Genomic DNA, 18828 nt, shown 5'->3' with positions numbered 1-18828 from the left:
AATGCAGCACTTAAAAAAAATATAAAAAAAAAAAAAAAAACAAAAAAAAAAAAAAAAGCAACAATAGTGATTTATATCTATATAAGTGACAGAGTGGAGGGCCGAAGATGATTGGCTTGTGATGTCACTATACAGTGAAAACTGTATTCATGAATATGAATGAGCTTACTCTGACACTACAAGGTATTCTGCCTAGGCCTTCAGTCAAATGAGCTAATTAATATTCATGAGTAAAGTCTTCACCTTGGTATGATTTAGATTTTGAGATCGATACCCTAAACAAATTGAGCTGCATGGCCTTCCAGATGTTCCACGTCAAATTTATTATAAATTAGTAAATAATATGAAATGTATTATATATATACAGTATATAAATTATACATTATACATATACAAATAAATTATACATACAAAATTAAAATGAATAAACCTTTTTATAAATGTAAAATTTTATTTAATAATGTAAAAATATTGTATTATATATAATATCATATTAAATACTATACATAATATTAAATACTACATAATAAATTACATTTTATATAACAAATAATATATAAATAATTACTATTATAAATTTTAAATAATAATTGAGAGATTGGGTCTGTGGTAGAGATCATGTACAAGATGTCAAAACTCAAATGTGAACAATTTCACATCAGGATATGATCTGAAACTAAATGTACTGATTCTAGAATTAGAAATCCATCAGAAATGAGCTTTTAATGCACATGACAGTTGTTGGTCACCTGTTTCCAGTAAACTCCTCATTGCAGAACATACATGCCTGATGAAACGTTGTATCGTCCCTCTCTTTTTGCTGCTGATCCAGAACTCCCTCCTATCAAAACATATCAAACTTCATTACAGACTTATCTAGCACCGTAAGACATTACTTTAGTACACATTATAAATGTGGTTACATAATTGTTGTGAGTCTATAAACAATATTTATAATGGGTATGAATCTCAGTGTGGCGTGTTTTTATCATTCTGCGTTTCTGAAAACCTGCTGTTCGATTGCCATAATCATCGATAATTATCCCAGACACAATCTGCAAATGATTTGTGTTTAATAAATAGTGCTAATCCTCTCAGCTCGAGTTTCATCGACGTGCAGCGTGTCACTGAATGATTGAGAAAGGTCACAGCTGCACTGTTAAACAGCTGGTCGCCACACTGCAGAGCCCACTGCAGAGGTGCTGAGAATGCTGGTTGCCTAGCAACCACAATTGCAGATTTTTGCCTGTGATAAAATGTGTGTGAGATGATAATGTTGACTCATAATATCTCTGCAAAAACAATCTGGGTGGGGGGGAGAGTGGGGTTTGGGCGTCTCATTGAACACTGTGTTAATTGTTTTGTCAGTACCTCCAGGTAAGTAACCATTGTGGAATTTCTGGCAACCCAAATGTTTTTTTTTTTTTTTAACAGTTACACAGCAACTGTATTTCAGCTGTTTTATATTTGTTACGCAACTACAGACAACAACAAAAAAACAAAATGCTTTATACTTAAATATTCAAAGTGATATACAAGTTCATATTATTCAAAACAAAAAGGTTTGCTTCAATAATCTTTTAACTCTCAATAACATTTTCAATCTATAAAATGACATTTCCTATCTGACATAATACGATTGGTAGAAAAAAAAAAGATTAATCATGAAATAATAATTATTAACCAAAATATCTGTTCAAAACCATTTTCATTATATATGAAAATACATACTACTATCATTACATCAATATTTTTTAATAAAATTTTCAAAATCCAATAATCTTTAGTTCAGGGTTCAAAAAGTCCTTTTTGAACAATAATAATAATAATAATAATAAAAACCAAAATATTATTTTTTTGAATTTACAATTTTAATTTAAAAAAGAAAACACTGTTTGAAAAGAGAAAATACACAAAGTCTTCTCTTATGATGGTGTTAAGGCCCGTTCACACCAAGGACGATAACGATAAAGATAAAGACGAGTGTGCACTTAGAATAAACGGACAATATCGTTCGCTGGTGTGGACACTAATATCGTTATCTTTATAGCTATCGTTCTTGGTGTGAACGGGGCTTTACTCATATTCCAGGTTTTCTGCATATAAATGTAATAGTAGTTTTTGCTGCTCTTGGATCAGTTTTAAATACTCATAACCTAATGTTACACAGGATGGGAGCTGATCCCAGAGCAGCACTCCTAACCTGTCTTTTTAGTGACACTCACCAGCCGTCTCTGTTGTAGCTGCTCCCTAAGGATCCTGTCCTCTGGCAGAGCATCACACAATAGGAAGTAGTGCTCTTGTTGTTCTAAAACGACACAAAGCAGCTTTTTAGTACTTAGAGTCTAAAAAGGACACCATCTAAACAGGCCTTCATAGATTTAGACTTCACATTTAAATCAGAGAAGTTAAAGTGGTATTCCCCAGACCAGTATTATTTTAGTATTATTTATATGCTATTATAGTATTTATTGATATTTTTGAATGAGCTTTTATTTAGTATTAGTCATTAGTTTTAGTTTTATTAGTATTCATTAGTTTTTCTATTTAGTGATTTCTATTTATTTCAGTTATAGTTTTATTAATTTTAGTGTTGCAAGTTGCAACTTTAACTTATTTCATTTCAGTTAGCTGCACAGGCAAAATTACACATTTTCTAATTACGTTTTCTTAAAGGGGTCCTATTATGCTCTTTTACAAAGTCTTGAATTTGTTTTGGGGGTGTACTAGAACATGCTCTCATGCTTGGTGGTTCGAAAAACGCATTATTTTTCACATAATTTACATTATTAAAATACCTTCCTCCCCAGGCTGGCACAAACAGCTCGATTAGTTCCGGCTTTGATGAAGGTCCGCCTTCCAAAAAACAAAATGTGTTGTGATTGGTTAGCTGTCCCAGTGTGTTGTGATTGGCGAACAGCTTAGACGGTGTTTCAGTACTGCCACGCCCCTTGCTCCGTCTTTCAACAAAAGCTTTTTGGCGAATCCGGCACTGTACTCCCTCATGTTGTGGAAGCTTTCCTCTGTAAAATGCGCAGCACACAATAGCAAACTACCCCCCAACCATTCGAATTTCTGTAGGCGGGAATTATTTGTAATTATATTCTAATGGGCCACTTTGTGATATCACAAAGCCTGGAAAACAAACGCTGTAGTCCAAACGAGCCGTTCGTTGTAGTTCTTGAAAAGGGATTTTTTAAAAACGAAATATCTCCCTTTGGAGTGGACTTTGAGATTTGTAACTTTCTAGATCTTTTTTATGCCCAAACATACACACTACACACTGACTAAAATTAAAAAAGTGAAAAAGCATAATAGGACCCCTTTAAGTCTCTGTTTTTCATCTAATGTGATCTTTTATTTTAATTTCAGCTTCTTTTAAAATAATGAAAATAATTTTTCATAGCTTTCGTTAACATTAACAACCTTGAATTGTGACATTAAATCTATAAAAACACCTACATTATAGTAGATTATCAACAATACGCAATTTTTAGCCCAGGTCACAGCAGGCCCTTTCTTATTCTCAGTTCATTTTATATGAGGTTTGCCATTTTTGGAACCCTGTTACTTAAATTTGACATATCCATATACAGTTAAAAATCCATGTGATAAAATCACAAAATAAAAAATAGAAAACAATTGCAGATTTTTTTTAAAATGTTTTTTAAATTGCAGGGTTGTATTTTTGGCCTAAATTAAACTACATATTTTGTAAAGTGGAAAATTGACGTACAAAATTTAGGATACATTTTGCTCATTAAAATTAGTTAATAATTACACATTCTCTTACCACTGTGTAATGATTGGATTATGTAAAAATTCTGCCGTGTGATTTTTACATTGTAACATTTTAAATGTTGACTACAGTGGGACAGAACAAAATCACTGTTTTAAGGGGTGGATAAAGATTTTGTGTGTTTAATGTCAGATAATAGTTTACAACAAAAAAACATGGGATTTGCCTTTAAATAGTTTTAAATTAGTTTACTGTCAATTCTATGGCAATTAACTAACATAATAAAATGCAAATACAAGAGCTCAAATGTGTCTTACCTACAGGACCTTCAGAGTTGGTCTTGATAACACTGCAGAAGTCTGTGATAGGCTGTTCTGTAAACCGTTTCTTCCAGTACAACATGTACCTGCAACAAGACAATTATAATTTTTCATTATTTTGTGTTATTTGTATTGTTCCTGATGAATATCTCTCAAATCTTACAAATCTTGTTAATTCTCACTGTGGAAAGTCTGCGATGAGTTTGACATCAGCGATAACCAGTTTGTGATCCAACACCATGTGCTTGAGAAGTTGGTCTTTTTCGGAGGCTGGAAAAGAGTCTGAACAGAGCGAACAGGTCACAGGATGGCCATCGCTGGAGGAGGCGAGAGGAGCGCTACCACACAGGTGCTCGGGGAAACAAAGCGGCTCTAGTATGCAATCCTGCTTAGCTAACATTGAGAGAAAACACAGTATTCACACATTTATTAAAATATGATGCACAGATATCTTTGTGTTTTATATGACTTAAAACATTATATCCATTCTGGGTCATTAATTCATTCTGAAGTACTCCAGCTAGTGAGAAACCCTTGTCTCGTACATCCCACGACCTTGCAAGATGTCCTTGCAACATTCACACAAACAATCAGCTGATTCACACAAAATGACCGTGTGACTCAAGACAGCAGGTTATCCTCTAAAAACCTGATACATTTGTGCTCCTACAGTAAGTGCACTTTATGAGTTGTTTTGTCTCTTCAAAATGAGCTTTTGCAGTGACGAATTATTGGGTCGCTGATCATCTATTAGAAGATCCATATCAACAAACTTTGCACTTTAACCACCCACGCCTTGCTGGTAAAAGCAACAGTTTAAACTAGTCTAATAAGGTCTGCTGGTTTTAGCTGGCCTTGTTAGGCTAATCTGTTCCTGGTTTTAATGTGTTTTTGGCTGCTTTCCAACTGGAAGACCAGTTAGACCAGCTAAAAAACAGCTTTGCAGGGCAGGGAGACATACAGGTTTCAGTGTCCTTATCCAAAAAGGGAAAAAAACCCGCATTATGTACATATGCCATGAAAAGTAGATGATAAACTTACATTACAGTGCAGACGAGCTGTTATAATTAGCAGTAGCTTTAACTTTGCAATAGCTAGTTGCCATAGTTCACGCATTTCATGTAAACGGAAATAAAGCAATATTTTGTTAACATATCAGCCAATATTAATAATTTGGTTAACCAACCTGTCAAATCAGTGTTGTGCATCAGAGCGGCCATGGTTTTTTCCCAAATCACGTGACCTGGTGAATGACGCATTGACCAATCAGAGTTAAATCACCGCTGTGTATGCGGTTAATGGGTGTTGTAGTTCTCCATCCAATTTTTCTTATTCATTTCCTACATCTCCCATGAGGCAATAGTGTTTTTCTTCAGGGGCTGAGAAGTGTGGTGTATGTGGGATGCTGCTGTGGCTCTACCCTCAGAACAATACAGTGCAACCCTGTTTAACAACAATATGGATAGTATCCGCCGTAATTGCCCTGTTTTATAGCACAGTTTCTTTTACTTGACGCGAAAAAATGTGGATACCGACTGAACTAGAAAAATATGGCGTTGGTAAGTAATATATTTACATTATATTGCCGCATCGTTAATAAAACGCAAGTTGGATCGCTGCAGGTGCGATAATGAGCCGTGACATCTACAATCTGATGGCAGATAAAATGTCATATAATTTTCCGCTGATTTAAAGCCTTGAAGGCAAGTGACAGAATAATGAATGAAAAATAAAAAAAAAATTTTTTTTTTCCGACTGTAATTATTTATGTTGTTTTCCTTCATTAATTTGAATGGTCACTTGAATAGCATTTATATGCAGCAATAAGAAGAAATAGCCGCAGTAAAGGCTGATCTTTTGTGTTCCTTCATACAGACGCTGTAATTCATTTACTGAACAAATGCTTTTACGTCTAAAACCGAAACAATACTGTTTTATTTGAGAAATAGCATATTCATTATCTATTCTATCTAGATGTAGATAGAATAGATAATGAATATGCTATTTCTCAAATAAAACAGTATTGTTTCGGTTTTAGACGTAAAAGCATTTGTTCAGTAAATGAATTTCTTTACACGCACACACACACACACACACACACACACACACACGGACCCTTTTTGTACATATTGATAAATGAATATTAATAAATAAATAATAAATAATACATTTGCACTAAATAATTTAAAATAGTGCTTGTATTAAGTGCCATCAAATTTTCAGGGCAAGTTGTGTCAAATGATAACCTCAGTGATGTTATTTTTATTTGCTTTTTTCCACTACTTTTTATGTATTTTTTTGTAAGTTTGTTGTGACAGCAGCTGACAGTTTGAAGGATGATTTTTGGCAGATGAACAGTCTGGAATCTGCTCATCTCTCATTGGCTGACGGGTAGAGATAGACGGAGTGAGGAGTCCAGCAGTACAGTGGATTTCACATGGGCTTCAGGTCTCCTGTGATCTCGTTCACTACAGCCTTACTCAAATAAACAGGATGACATTTGGTAATTTCTTCACTTAGAAGGAGAGAAGGTCAGAGCACAGAAGAAAAGTTCAAGAGGGCAGGGAAGGTGGGACAAGAAACATAGCCTCTGTTTTTCTGTGCTTAAATTGCAGAGTGATATTATGGAAAATCACAAAAAATTATTATTATTTTTTTTGCATTAGCCACAAGACACATCTGGAGTATATTGCAGTGGAATATGGCAAAATGGCTGCATATTACAGTTCTACTCTTTGGAAAGTGTACACAGCTACCGAAACCTTTATCAGTCATGAAATATGGATGGAGTCCAGCCGGGATGGCACACACACACACACACACACACACACACACACACAAACACACACACACATAAATGCATGCATACACATGTACACACAGGCGCGCACCATAATCTTGGCCTCTCAGCCCTTTTGGTTGCAAATTCAGCTTAATGAACCATCTGCTATTTACAGTTAATGTATCATTAAATGCAATGGCATTTCAAACAAGAATGTGTCTGATGATCATCTTCCCACACCTGGCTTTTCCTCTTTAACCAAAGCTGATGGAAGGAAATGGGGCTATTAATGGGACTAAGAGACGATCGCTGAATATTTTGTAATTATTTACTCAGGCGTATGACTTTTTTTTTTTTTTCTGTTGTGGGACTCAAAGGAAGAATATTTTAAGGTCTTTTTTGTCCCTGCATTTACAGTAAATGGGTAGTGTTTAAGCTTAAAAAGGACCCAAAAGTGCAATAAAAGTATAATTTATATAGTCCATATGATTTGTGTGCAGTATCCCAAGTTTTCTGAATTAAATGAATAAGTCAATCTAAATATGAAAATTAGCTGAAAATTACTCACCCTTAGGCCATGCAAGATATAGATGAGTTTGTTTGTCACTTGTTCACCAATGGATCCTCTGCAGTGAATGGGTGCCGTCAGAATGAGAGTCCAAACAGCTGATAAAAACATCACAATAATCCACAAGTAATCCAGACGACTCCAGTCCATCAATTAACATCTTGTGAAAAGCTGCATGTTTGTAAGAAACAAATCCATCATAAGACGTTTTAACTTCAAACTGTCACATCCAGCTAAAATATGAGTCCTCTATCCATAATATTGCTTTCTCCAGTGGAAGAGTCATCTCGTCTGAATCAGGGGAGAAATGTGCCCAGATCAAGCACTGTTTACAACCAAAAACAGTCCAAAACAGCTCAAAACAGATATATTGGTGGATTTTGATGCGAGAGGAGAACAGGGGATGGACTTTTTCTCTGAAGGAAGCGTTATTATGGATTATGGATTTTTGGTTAAAACACCTTAATGATGGATTTGTTTATTACAAACACACAGTTTCACACTTTACAAGATGTTAATTGATGGACTGGATTCTTGTGGTTAACTTGTAGATTATTGTGATGTTTTTGTCAGCTGTTTGGACTCTCATTCTGACGGCACCCATTCACTGCAGAGGATCCATTGGTGAGTCATCTGTAGATTTCTCCACATCAGCTCCTATTATTCAAATAGTGTTGCGTGAGAAATAAATGTCAGTTTATAGGAATAGTTAACCCAAAATATAAATTCTTTCATCATTTAGTCACGCTCATGTCATTCCAAACCTGTATGACTTTCTTTTAAAAATTGTCTTCTTAAAAACTTTTTAACAAAAACAAGATGTTTTGAAAGTCAATGAAGTCCAGTGTTGTTTTGGATACCAATGACTTTCATTGTATAGATAAAAACAGTTGAAACATTATGAGAATTTAAATTTTTGGGTGAATGTTCCTTTTAAACTTAAATCACATAATCCTGAATGTCATCTCTGCATCCCTGCTGAATTTGGATGTTGATCGGCTCGTGATGAAAACCACCATGTGGAATCTGCAGGCAACAGCTGGGAACAGACAGCTTGACAAGTCCATATTGGTTTATAATTACACCATAATGTTCAGAACATTTAATAAGTAAAGTGAAAGCTAATGTCACCAGCACATAATACTTTTCTTGTTACTTCTTGTTCCTGCACATCAGCATGGTGTCACATCTCTTCCAATGGTTGAAGAATTTAGCGTAATTGAAACATCCACCCAAAAACTGATCTTAGTCAAACTATTTAGCAATGTAGTCCGGGATCGGCGCATCCCGTTCCCGTGCTTCTCGGCTCAGATTTATGATGGCAGCTCATTCGGCATACAAATGAGGCTCTTGCTATTGTCACATGCTGACTGGGCGCCTACTGTGCCCTGGTCAACAGGCACGCTGCCACTCCGAGAAAGAGATAAGATTGACAGATAAAGCTAGAAGAGGCCTAGTCAGCTGCTAGATCTGTGAGACGTTGGTGGGAATTAAATGAGACTTTCAGTGCACACATAAGCTCTGTTCCCAAACGTAGCAATCATTTTAAGGCATCGTGGGATGTGAAAAGCTGTTCAAAAGGTTGGCAGCAACATTATGCAGCCATCTAAGATACCTAATTTTGGCCGAATCGTAAGGCAGCGCTGCATGTGTCCTTCACAGACAGAGCCATCCCAGAATGGATTGCAGCAGTCTAAGGAAAAATTCAACCAGAAGTTGAAAGAAATGTTGATGTAAATAATTTGCAGTCAATACCAAAATTGATCACTAAAGTTAGCAGTATAATTCATATTGCACAAACATTGTGTGTATTTATCACACTGTTATCTAAAGCCCGGGACATACCAAATGCATCGGTCGGCTTTAGTTTTTTTCTGTGTGTTCCACACCGTTGGCTCTAGTTGGATGCCATCAACTGTCAAGGCAATGCAAGGCAACGCGAGGCGGCGCCACAGTCTGCTTTCCTCAGTGCTAGTTCTTTGGCATCAGCTTGGTGTGTCCCTACTCTTAGCAACATGCTAATAGTCAAACTCATCTGTCAAATTTTGAAGTTGCTATTTTAACAAATATTTGCATCAATTGTAAAATCGAGTCTTGTATACTCTTGCTATGAGTGAAACAGATTATTGAAGAAAAAGGATTCTAAAAAGGATTTTATTCAGTTTTTATCAGCTGTTTGGACTCTCATTCTGACGGCACCCATTCACTGCAGAGGATCCATTGGTGAGTCATCTGTAGATTTCTCCACATCAGCTCCTATTATTCAAATAGTGTTGCGTGAGAAATAAATGTCAGTTTATAGGAATAGTTAACCCAAAATATAAATTCTTTCATCATTTAGTCACGCTCATGTCATTCCAAACCTGTATGACTTTCTTTTAAAAATTGTCTTCTTAAAAACTTTTTAACAAAAACAAGATGTTTTGAAAGTCAATGAAGTCCAGTGTTGTTTTGGATACCAATGACTTTCATTGTATAGATAAAAACAGTTGAAACATTATGAGAATTTAAATTTTTGGGTGAATGTTCCTTTTAAACTTAAATCACATAATCCTGAATGTCATCTCTGCATCCCTGCTGAATTTGGATGTTGATCGGCTCGTGATGAAAACCACCATGTGGAATCTGCAGGCAACAGCTGGGAACAGACAGCTTGACAAGTCCATATTGGTTTATAATTACACCATAATGTTCAGAACATTTAATAAGTAAAGTGAAAGCTAATGTCACCAGCACATAATACTTTTCTTGTTACTTCTTGTTCCTGCACATCAGCATGGTGTCACATCTCTTCCAATGGTTGAAGAATTTAGCGTAATTGAAACATCCACCCAAAAACTGATCTTAGTCAAACTATTTAGCGATGTAGTCCGGGATCGGCGCATCCCGTTCCCGTGCTTCTCGGCTCAGATTTATGATGGCAGCTCATTCGGCATACAAATGAGGCTCTTGCTATTGTCACATGCTGACTGGGCGCCTACTGTGCCCTGGTCAACAGGCACGCTGCCACTCCGAGAAAGAGATAAGATTGACAGATAAAGCTAGAAGAGGCCTAGTCAGCTGCTAGATCTGTGAGACGTTGGTGGGAATTAAATGAGACTTTCAGTGCACACATAAGCTCTGTTCCCAAACGTAGCAATCATTTTAAGGCATCGTGGGATGTGAAAAGCTGTTCAAAAGGTTGGCAGCAACATTATGCAGCCATCTAAGATACCTAATTTTGGCCGAATCGTAAGGCAGCGCTGCATGTGTCCTTCACAGACAGAGCCATCCCAGAATGGATTGCAGCAGTCTAAGGAAAAATTCAACCAGAAGTTGAAAGAAATGTTGATGTAAATAATTTGCAGTCAATACCAAAATTGATCACTAAAGTTAGCAGTATAATTCATATTGCACAAACATTGTGTGTATTTATCACACTGTTATCTAAAGCCCGGGACATACCAAATGCATCGGTCGGCTTTAGTTTTTTTCTGTGTGTTCCACACCGTTGGCTCTAGTTGGATGCCATCAACTGTCAAGGCAATGCAAGGCAACGCGAGGCGGCGCCACAGTCTGCTTTCCTCAGTGCTAGTTCTTTGGCATCAGCTTGGTGTGTCCCTACTCTTAGCAACATGCTAATAGTCAAACTCATCTGTCAAATTTTGAAGTTGCTATTTTAACAAATATTTGCATCAATTGTAAAATCGAGTCTTGTATACTCTTGCTATGAGTGAAACAGATTATTGAAGAAAAAGGATTCTAAAAAGGATTTTATTCATCAATTTCTGATTGGATGGAGGCAGATCTGAATGTGAGCTTGCAGTCAATAGTAAGAAAGGGGCGGGTTTATGAATGTGAAACATTTGGAGAAATCCTGCATATGTCATCATTAGAGAGAAGTCTTTCATTTTCACTAGAAATGTGTCATGATTTTGTGTTTGAATTAAAAAGTTATAAGGTCAAAAATTAAACGTGCATGGATAAGTCGTTTATTAACATGCATTTTGGAAATACATTTTAGAGATTTAAAAAAGTGTCTTTAAAATAGCAACTTTAACACCTTGTTATTATAGCAACCTGCTAATGTCAAACTCTATTGGAATCAGTTGCGACTTGCGAATTGAGTCTTCTATTTGTTTAACAATAATGAATGCTGTTATTGTTAAAATAGTTAAGTCTAATTTTAAACTGTGACTATTTCACCCAGAGTTTGTGTGTGTATGTGTGTGTTATTTAGCTACATGTAGAGTAGCATGCTGTTTTCTTGGTAATATAAAACTTTATTGAAATATTTGTGTGAGGAGTTGCTATCTATGTAGAACATTTCAAATCAGTTACTGTTAAGATTCCGTCTAGTTAGGATGCTGTCTATGCAGGGGCGGATTTAGCCATTTTGGGGCCCAAGGCAAACACAGACATGGGGCCCTCTACATCTTTTGTTCCTCCCTTTTGTCAATCCTTATTTATCTAAGAAAGACTTAAGCCCGGCTCACACTGTGCGATTTTGGCCACGATTTCGTGATGAAAACCACCATGTGGAATCTGCAGGCAACAGCTGGGAACAGACAGCTTGACAAGTCCATATTGGTTTATAATTACACCATAATGTTCAGAACATTTAATAAGTAAAGTGAAAGCTAATGTCACCAGCACATAATACTTTTCTTGTTACTTCTTGTTCCTGCACATCAGCATGGTGTCACATCTCTTCCAATGGTTGAAGAATTTAGCGTAATTGAAACATCCACCCAAAAACTGATCTTAGTCAAACTATTTAGCAATGTAGTCCGGGATCGGCGCATCCCGTTCCCGTGCTTCTCGGCTCAGATTTATGATGGCAGCTCATTCGGCATACAAATGAGGCTCTTGCTATTGTCACATGCTGACTGGGCGCCTACTGTGCCCTGGTCAACAGGCACGCTGCCACTCCGAGAAAGAGATAAGATTGACAGATAAAGCTAGAAGAGGCCTAGTCAGCTGCTAGATCTGTGAGACGTTGGTGGGAATTAAATGAGACTTTCAGTGCACACATAAGCTCTGTTCCCAAACGTAGCAATCATTTTAAGGCATCGTGGGATGTGAAAAGCTGTTCAAAAGGTTGGCAGCAACATTATGCAGCCATCTAAGATACCTAATTTTGGCCGAATCGTAAGGCAGCGCTGCATGTGTCCTTCACAGACAGAGCCATCCCAGAATGGATTGCAGCAGTCTAAGGAAAAATTCAACCAGAAGTTGAAAGAAATGTTGATGTAAATAATTTGCAGTCAATACCAAAATTGATCACTAAAGTTAGCAGTATAATTCATATTGCACAAACATTGTGTGTATTTATCACACTGTTATCTAAAGCCCGGGACATACCAAATGCATCGGTCGGCTTTAGTTTTTTTCTGTGTGTTCCACACCGTTGGCTCTAGTTGGATGCCATCAACTGTCAAGGCAATGCAAGGCAACGCGAGGCGGCGCCACAGTCTGCTTTCCTCAGTGCTAGTTCTTTGGCATCAGCTTGGTGTGTCCCTACTCTTAGCAACATGCTAATAGTCAAACTCATCTGTCAAATTTTGAAGTTGCTATTTTAACAAATATTTGCATCAATTGTAAAATCGAGTCTTGTATACTCTTGCTATGAGTGAAACAGATTATTGAAGAAAAAGGATTCTAAAAAGGATTTTATTCATCAATTTCTGATTGGATGGAGGCAGATCTGAATGTGAGCTTGCAGTCAATAGTAAGAAAGGGGCGGGTTTATGAATGTGAAACATTTGGAGAAATCCTGCATATGTCATCATTAGAGAGAAGTCTTTCATTTTCACTAGAAATGTGTCATGATTTTGTGTTTGAATTAAAAAGTTATAAGGTCAAAAATTAAACGTGCATGGATAAGTCGTTTATTAACATGCATTTTGGAAATACATTTTAGAGATTTAAAAAAGTGTCTTTAAAATAGCAACTTTAACACCTTGTTATTATAGCAACCTGCTAATGTCAAACTCTATTGGAATCAGTTGCGACTTGCGAATTGAGTCTTCTATTTGTTTAACAATAATGAATGCTGTTATTGTTAAAATAGTTAAGTCTAATTTTCTATTTCACCTATTTCACCCAGAGTTTGTGTGTGTATGTGTGTGTTATTTAGCTACATGTAGAGTAGCATTTGGTAATATTGGTAATATAAAACTTTATTGAAATATTTGTGTGAGGAGTTGCTATCTATGTAGAACATTTCAAATCAGTTACTGTTAAGATTCCGTCTAGTTAGGATGCTGTCTATGCAGGGGCGGATTTAGCCATTTTGGGGCCCAAGGCAAACACAGACATGGGGCCCTCTACATCTTTTGTTCCTCCCTTTTGTCAATCCTTATTTATCTAAGAAAGACTTAAGCCCGGCTCACACTGTGCGCCACGATCCACGATTTGGTCGTCTGAGACAAATTTTGAAAATCCTAAAAGATTCCTATAATCCTAGGCTGTAGTCTTTAGTCTTTGATCGTTAGTTTGACATGTTCACCGACAGCCGATTAATGACCGTTGTGATCAAATTTGACCTCCGACAACGTTTTACAAGACAAGCCATGATCAGAATTAATGCTAGAGATTTCTTCTAACTGCATAAACTTCGGCGCTCTCGTCCTCTGCTCACAAATTCATTTGATTCGTTGCCTTTGCTATGATCATCATGTTCGTACAGTCTGACAAGTACAATCCTAAAGAACTTTTAAAAAAAATCGCACAGTGTGAGCCCGGCTTTACTTGTAATTTCTCTTCAGCAGTCTTCACAAAGCAATGATGTCTAGTCATCTGGAGTTCTATCTGAAAGAAGAAGAAAAAAACAGCACAACATTTTAACTGTTTAACCCTCTGGGGTCTGAGGGTGTTTTGGGGCCCTGGAGAAGTTTTGACATGCCCTGACATTTGTGTTTTTTTCAGTATCTTAAAAACATATTAATGTCTAAAGACTAATAACAGTGTATTCAGCACAAACTGGGCTACAATAATATGTGAGCAGCATGAAAGCACATGTTTGTGTTTTTGAGAAAACAATGTTTATGCATGGTTAGTGAAAAACTACATTTTTTAAGTCACTGAAATAAGGCCATATAAAACATACAGAACATTTGTTCACAAGACTTTTGAGAACTGGATGTGGTAGACTAGAGTTTTTGCTACAAAATTATATGAAAATTATCCTGTTCACTCATTCACAGAAAACAATATATTGATTTAATATTTGTAAAACATGTTTTGTGATAGAATGCCCTTACGCGAGGGAGTGACAATGGCCATGAATATTTAGTGATTCACACCTGAGAGACTCTAAACACTGAGACTTGAATAGTAACACACCTTTGTGCCAAACATTCATAGACTCTAATGTCATAGTATTATCACTACTTTTATATCTTGTGGTTTTATATGTTAAAACATTAAACAAACATCCTGCCATTGTGAGACATTTAGACAATGAAATGACACATATTTCAAAATGTTTCACTTGATTTCATACATGTAGTCAGGAATTATAGTTTGGGAAAAGTCTAACTAGTAAAATGTGTACAAGTTAGACACAATAACAAAAGATGTAAGTAATCTTAGGCTACTCATCAGAGTGATATTCTCCACTGGATCTAGCTGCGCGACGCATCGCGTTGTTTTGTACTTGTTCTTCTTAGGTAAATTCTGGGTTATTTCTCTCAGGGCGTCTTCTTCCAGAAACAAAAAGTAGCCGGGATGAACTTGTTTGTTTACGTGGAGGCGATGTGGTCGTTTACATGCATCTCACGTGGATGTTTAGAATTTGAAAAGCGCAATCGGCTCATGGGCGTGATCGCATTTGAGATAATGAGTTGAGACTGGAAAACTGGACATCGCGTTGGTTTCATACGGATTGCTTTAACAGAGAATATTTGTTTTGGACGTGACTTACTTCATTTAAAAGAATATCATAGATATTTCAAGCTTTCTATAGATATATTTCTCATGTCTTTGAGGCAAGTATTCGCGGAGATTCAGGTTGTTTTATTTACGTGTTTGTGAAGAGAGGTGACAGAGACAGAGACGGCAGAGAACGCACCCTGTTTGAAATTATCCTGTTCACTCATTCACAGAAAACAATATATTGATTTAATATTTGTAAAACATGTTTTGTGATAGAATGCCCTTACGCGAGGGAGTGACAATGGCCATGAATATTTAGTGATTCACACCTGAGAGACTCTAAACACTGAGACTTGAATAGTAACACACCTTTGTGCCAAACATTCATAGACTCTAATGTCATAGTATTATCACTACTTTTATATCTTGTGGTTTTATATGTTAAAACATTAAACAAACATCCTGCCATTGTGAGACATTTAGACAATGAAATGACACATATTTCAAAATGTTTCACTTGATTTCATACATGTAGTCAGGAATTATAGTTTGGGAAAAGTCTAACTAGTAAAATGTGTACAAGTTAGTCACAATAACAACAGATGTAAGTAATCTTAGGCTACTCATCAGAGTGATATTCTCCACTGGATCTAGCTGCGCGACGCATCGCGTTGTTTTGTACTTGTTCTTCTTAGGTAAATTCTGGGTTATTTCTCTCAGGGCGTCTTCTTCCAGAAACAAAAAGTAGCCGGGATGAACTTGTTTGTTTACGTGGAGGCGATGTGGTCGTTTACATGCATCTCACGTGGATGTTTAGAATTTGAAAAGCGCAATCGGCTCATGGGCGTGATCGCATTTGAGATAATGAGTTGAGACTGGAAAACTGGACATCGCGTTGGTTTCATACGGATTGCTTTAACAGAGAATATTTGTTTTGGACGTGACTTACTTCATTTAAAAGAATATCATAGATATTTCAAGCTTTCTATAGATATATTTCTCATGTCTTTGAGGCAAGTATTCGCGGAGATTCAGGTTGTTTTATTTACGTGTTTGTGAAGAGAGGTGACAGAGACAGAGACGGCAGAGAACGCACCCTGTTTATTTTCTTTATTTTTTAAAAGCACATTGTTTTCTTGTTATTATGACTATACCCAAATAAAAGTAGACCCTTTGTAGTTTCAAACGATACCTTATTCTTATCTGTACGATCAAAACTGACGGAGTATTTTTAGTTCTTTTTGCAGTCATAAAGAAAATACGAGACAGACCGCACCAGTGCGGGCTTCGACCCCAGGAGGTTAACAAATATGTCCACTGTAAAATCTTATTTTCATAATGTTACCTGTGCAATGATATTTATTGTCTATTTACATGGAAGAGCTGTCATTGGTTGTCATTTACCTTGGTTTCCCAGCAGGTTCTCTGATAGAATCTGCTAACTGGATCTGCTTGCTGCTGCCTAAATTGGAAAAGTTGTTTATGGTCTTCTATCTTATGTTACTAAAATGAGAAAAAACACACAAGCCATAAAAATAAACGATCAACTATGGACACACAAAAATAAAATAATATACTGTTTAAATTGTTTACCTTTTTTCTCTGACTGTAGCGTCTGGACCAATCAAACACACAATATATATTTTGTTTTAACCAGGAAATTAACGTTCTTAGAATTGACAGACAGTTGACCCTGAGAGGTCAAGTAAATATCTACAGCGGATCTAAATATTATAATTAATTATAACTAGTTATGATTAATTATTCATATTTCCCCATGAGCTGATTCGCTACACTGACTTTCTCTTGCTCTCCTTTTTCTGTATCTAAACTTCTCTTCATCTCCCTTGTCTTTTATATGTTGGTCTTTCTCATCTTCTCCCTTTTCTATTTTTCTTTGTCTGCCTGTTTCTTCCTCTCTCTTGAATTCACATCTCTTGCAAAATGAAGCACTGCATTTAAAATATCACAAATATTATTAATTCCTGTTAGATTTTTGTGTGTTACATTAGAGAATTGTGTGCTGTGTTTTGCAAAAAGTGATTTATGAAATTGAAAACTGAGTCAAAGGCCGAGAATTAGTGTATGGTTTTAAAGATTTGGTGTGTGGTTCCGGTGCTTGAGTGTCAGCTTTCAGAAATTGTGTGACAAGTAAAGATATTGTGTGCTAAATGTGCTAAGTTGCTAAAATCTGGCCTTGCGAGCGAATCTTGCAATCACAGATTCCATATTGACATCAGTTTTTTTCTGCTCTTTAGCTTTAGCGTCGTCAGCTGGTGTCACAAAAAAAGTTTGTTACCTTTTGTAGTTTTGCTAAAAACCTTTCGCTTTCCTCCCGTTTCCTCCTTTTTTCAGCACCGCTTGGGTAGTTTCGCTTCATTTTAGCTCTGACTCTGTACACGCTGTCTGTCAATTACTTCCGCAGTTCTGCAGATGCACAGTGAAGTGAAATAATGGAATGGTCCAATGGTGGTGGTGTTGGGGGGCGCCTGCACACCTGTTTGCAATACTAATGATTTAAGCGTTCTGATGCAGTTTCAGCGAATTTCTGAAATTTGCAATAAAGTAAAAAAAAAAAAAAACCTCAACCAAATATTAATACAGGATTTTTTTGGGGCCCCTAGGTAGCTCGGGGCCCAAGGCAATTGCCTACCTTTGCCTAATGGTAAAGTCAGCCCCTGTGTATGTAGGCAGTAGATGGCAAGACAAGCTCACTAGGTTTTGGAACACAGCTATACTTGGTATACACTGACAAATACTTAAAGATTTGTGAAAGCTTAAAGGTTTATTGCCCATAGCAAGCTTTCACTGTTCAAATAGCTGCATGTCACAACAAGGTATAAAAGTGTCATTGTGAGCTCTTTGAAACCGGTGATCTAGGAGCGTATCTTTAAAAATATCCTGTCACTCCAAAGACTCAGTTTAGAGAGAGAGCAAGATATAGATTTGAATCATTCATGTTTATAACAATCTCAGCAGCTCTTTTTGCATAATTCATTGTCATGTGTGCAGAACTAATTTCTGCATGTTACCACTTCAATAACATACTACACGCTACATTCTCTGTCACTGCCAAAACAATCATTAGGGTTTTATTCTTTGGTACATTCAGCTCATCCAGCATCCTGTTGCTAGTATCCACTCATATTTTACTCACTCCCATAATGCCTTTCACCCTCCAGGAGATAGGAAAAAGAAGCCAATATTGGATTCATTTTTCTATGGCCTTGCCAGGAACAGGAATCTCTACAAAGTTAGCATGAAATGAAAATTTACGCTTTATATTTTGTAGATGCATGCATAGTGCATAATGCATAGTGTGTACATTGCGAATGATTTGTCTATGTATATGTTTTATTTAAAAAATATAAAAACTAACTTTTTTTGTAATTACAAGGCCATCTTTTGACCTCGTAATTCCTGATCAAAATCTTCCGGTGAAATGACAGACTTCTCTCTGGTGACGCGTGCCAGACTTCTCCAGCCATTTAGTCTGCTGAAACCCAGACTCTTTTTTTTTTTTTTACAATTGACCATTCGCAAAGACCCGCCCCCTTTCGTT

The 18828-nt window shown here is 36.5% G+C and overlaps 1 long non-coding RNA gene and 2 pseudogenes across 1 annotated transcript; 1 reads left to right on the top strand and 2 right to left on the bottom strand.

Annotated features, from left to right (window-relative positions):
* LOC107696238 (zinc finger protein 277-like) overlaps nucleotides 1-5314 on the bottom strand; it is a 7544-nt pseudogene extending 2230 nt beyond the window's left edge.
* A 139-nt stretch (nucleotides 5315-5453) lies between these two features.
* The window catches only part of LOC107696255 (dedicator of cytokinesis protein 4-like), an 82311-nt pseudogene continuing 68936 nt past the window's right edge, over nucleotides 5454-18828 (top strand).
* On the bottom strand, nucleotides 14130-17631 carry LOC107696256 (uncharacterized). Its single transcript, XR_001635070.1, has 3 exons — nucleotides 17566-17631; nucleotides 16671-16769; nucleotides 14130-14201 (listed from the first exon to the last, which is right to left on the bottom strand). It is a non-coding gene; the product is annotated as an uncharacterized LOC107696256 (long non-coding RNA).

This window comes from Sinocyclocheilus anshuiensis, unplaced genomic scaffold (assembly GCF_001515605.1).
Source record: "Sinocyclocheilus anshuiensis isolate Anshui unplaced genomic scaffold, SAMN03320099.WGS_v1.1 scaffold778, whole genome shotgun sequence".
NCBI lineage: Eukaryota > Metazoa > Chordata > Actinopteri > Cypriniformes > Cyprinidae > Sinocyclocheilus > Sinocyclocheilus anshuiensis.
This window is presented reverse-complemented; position numbering and strand designations above follow the sequence as displayed.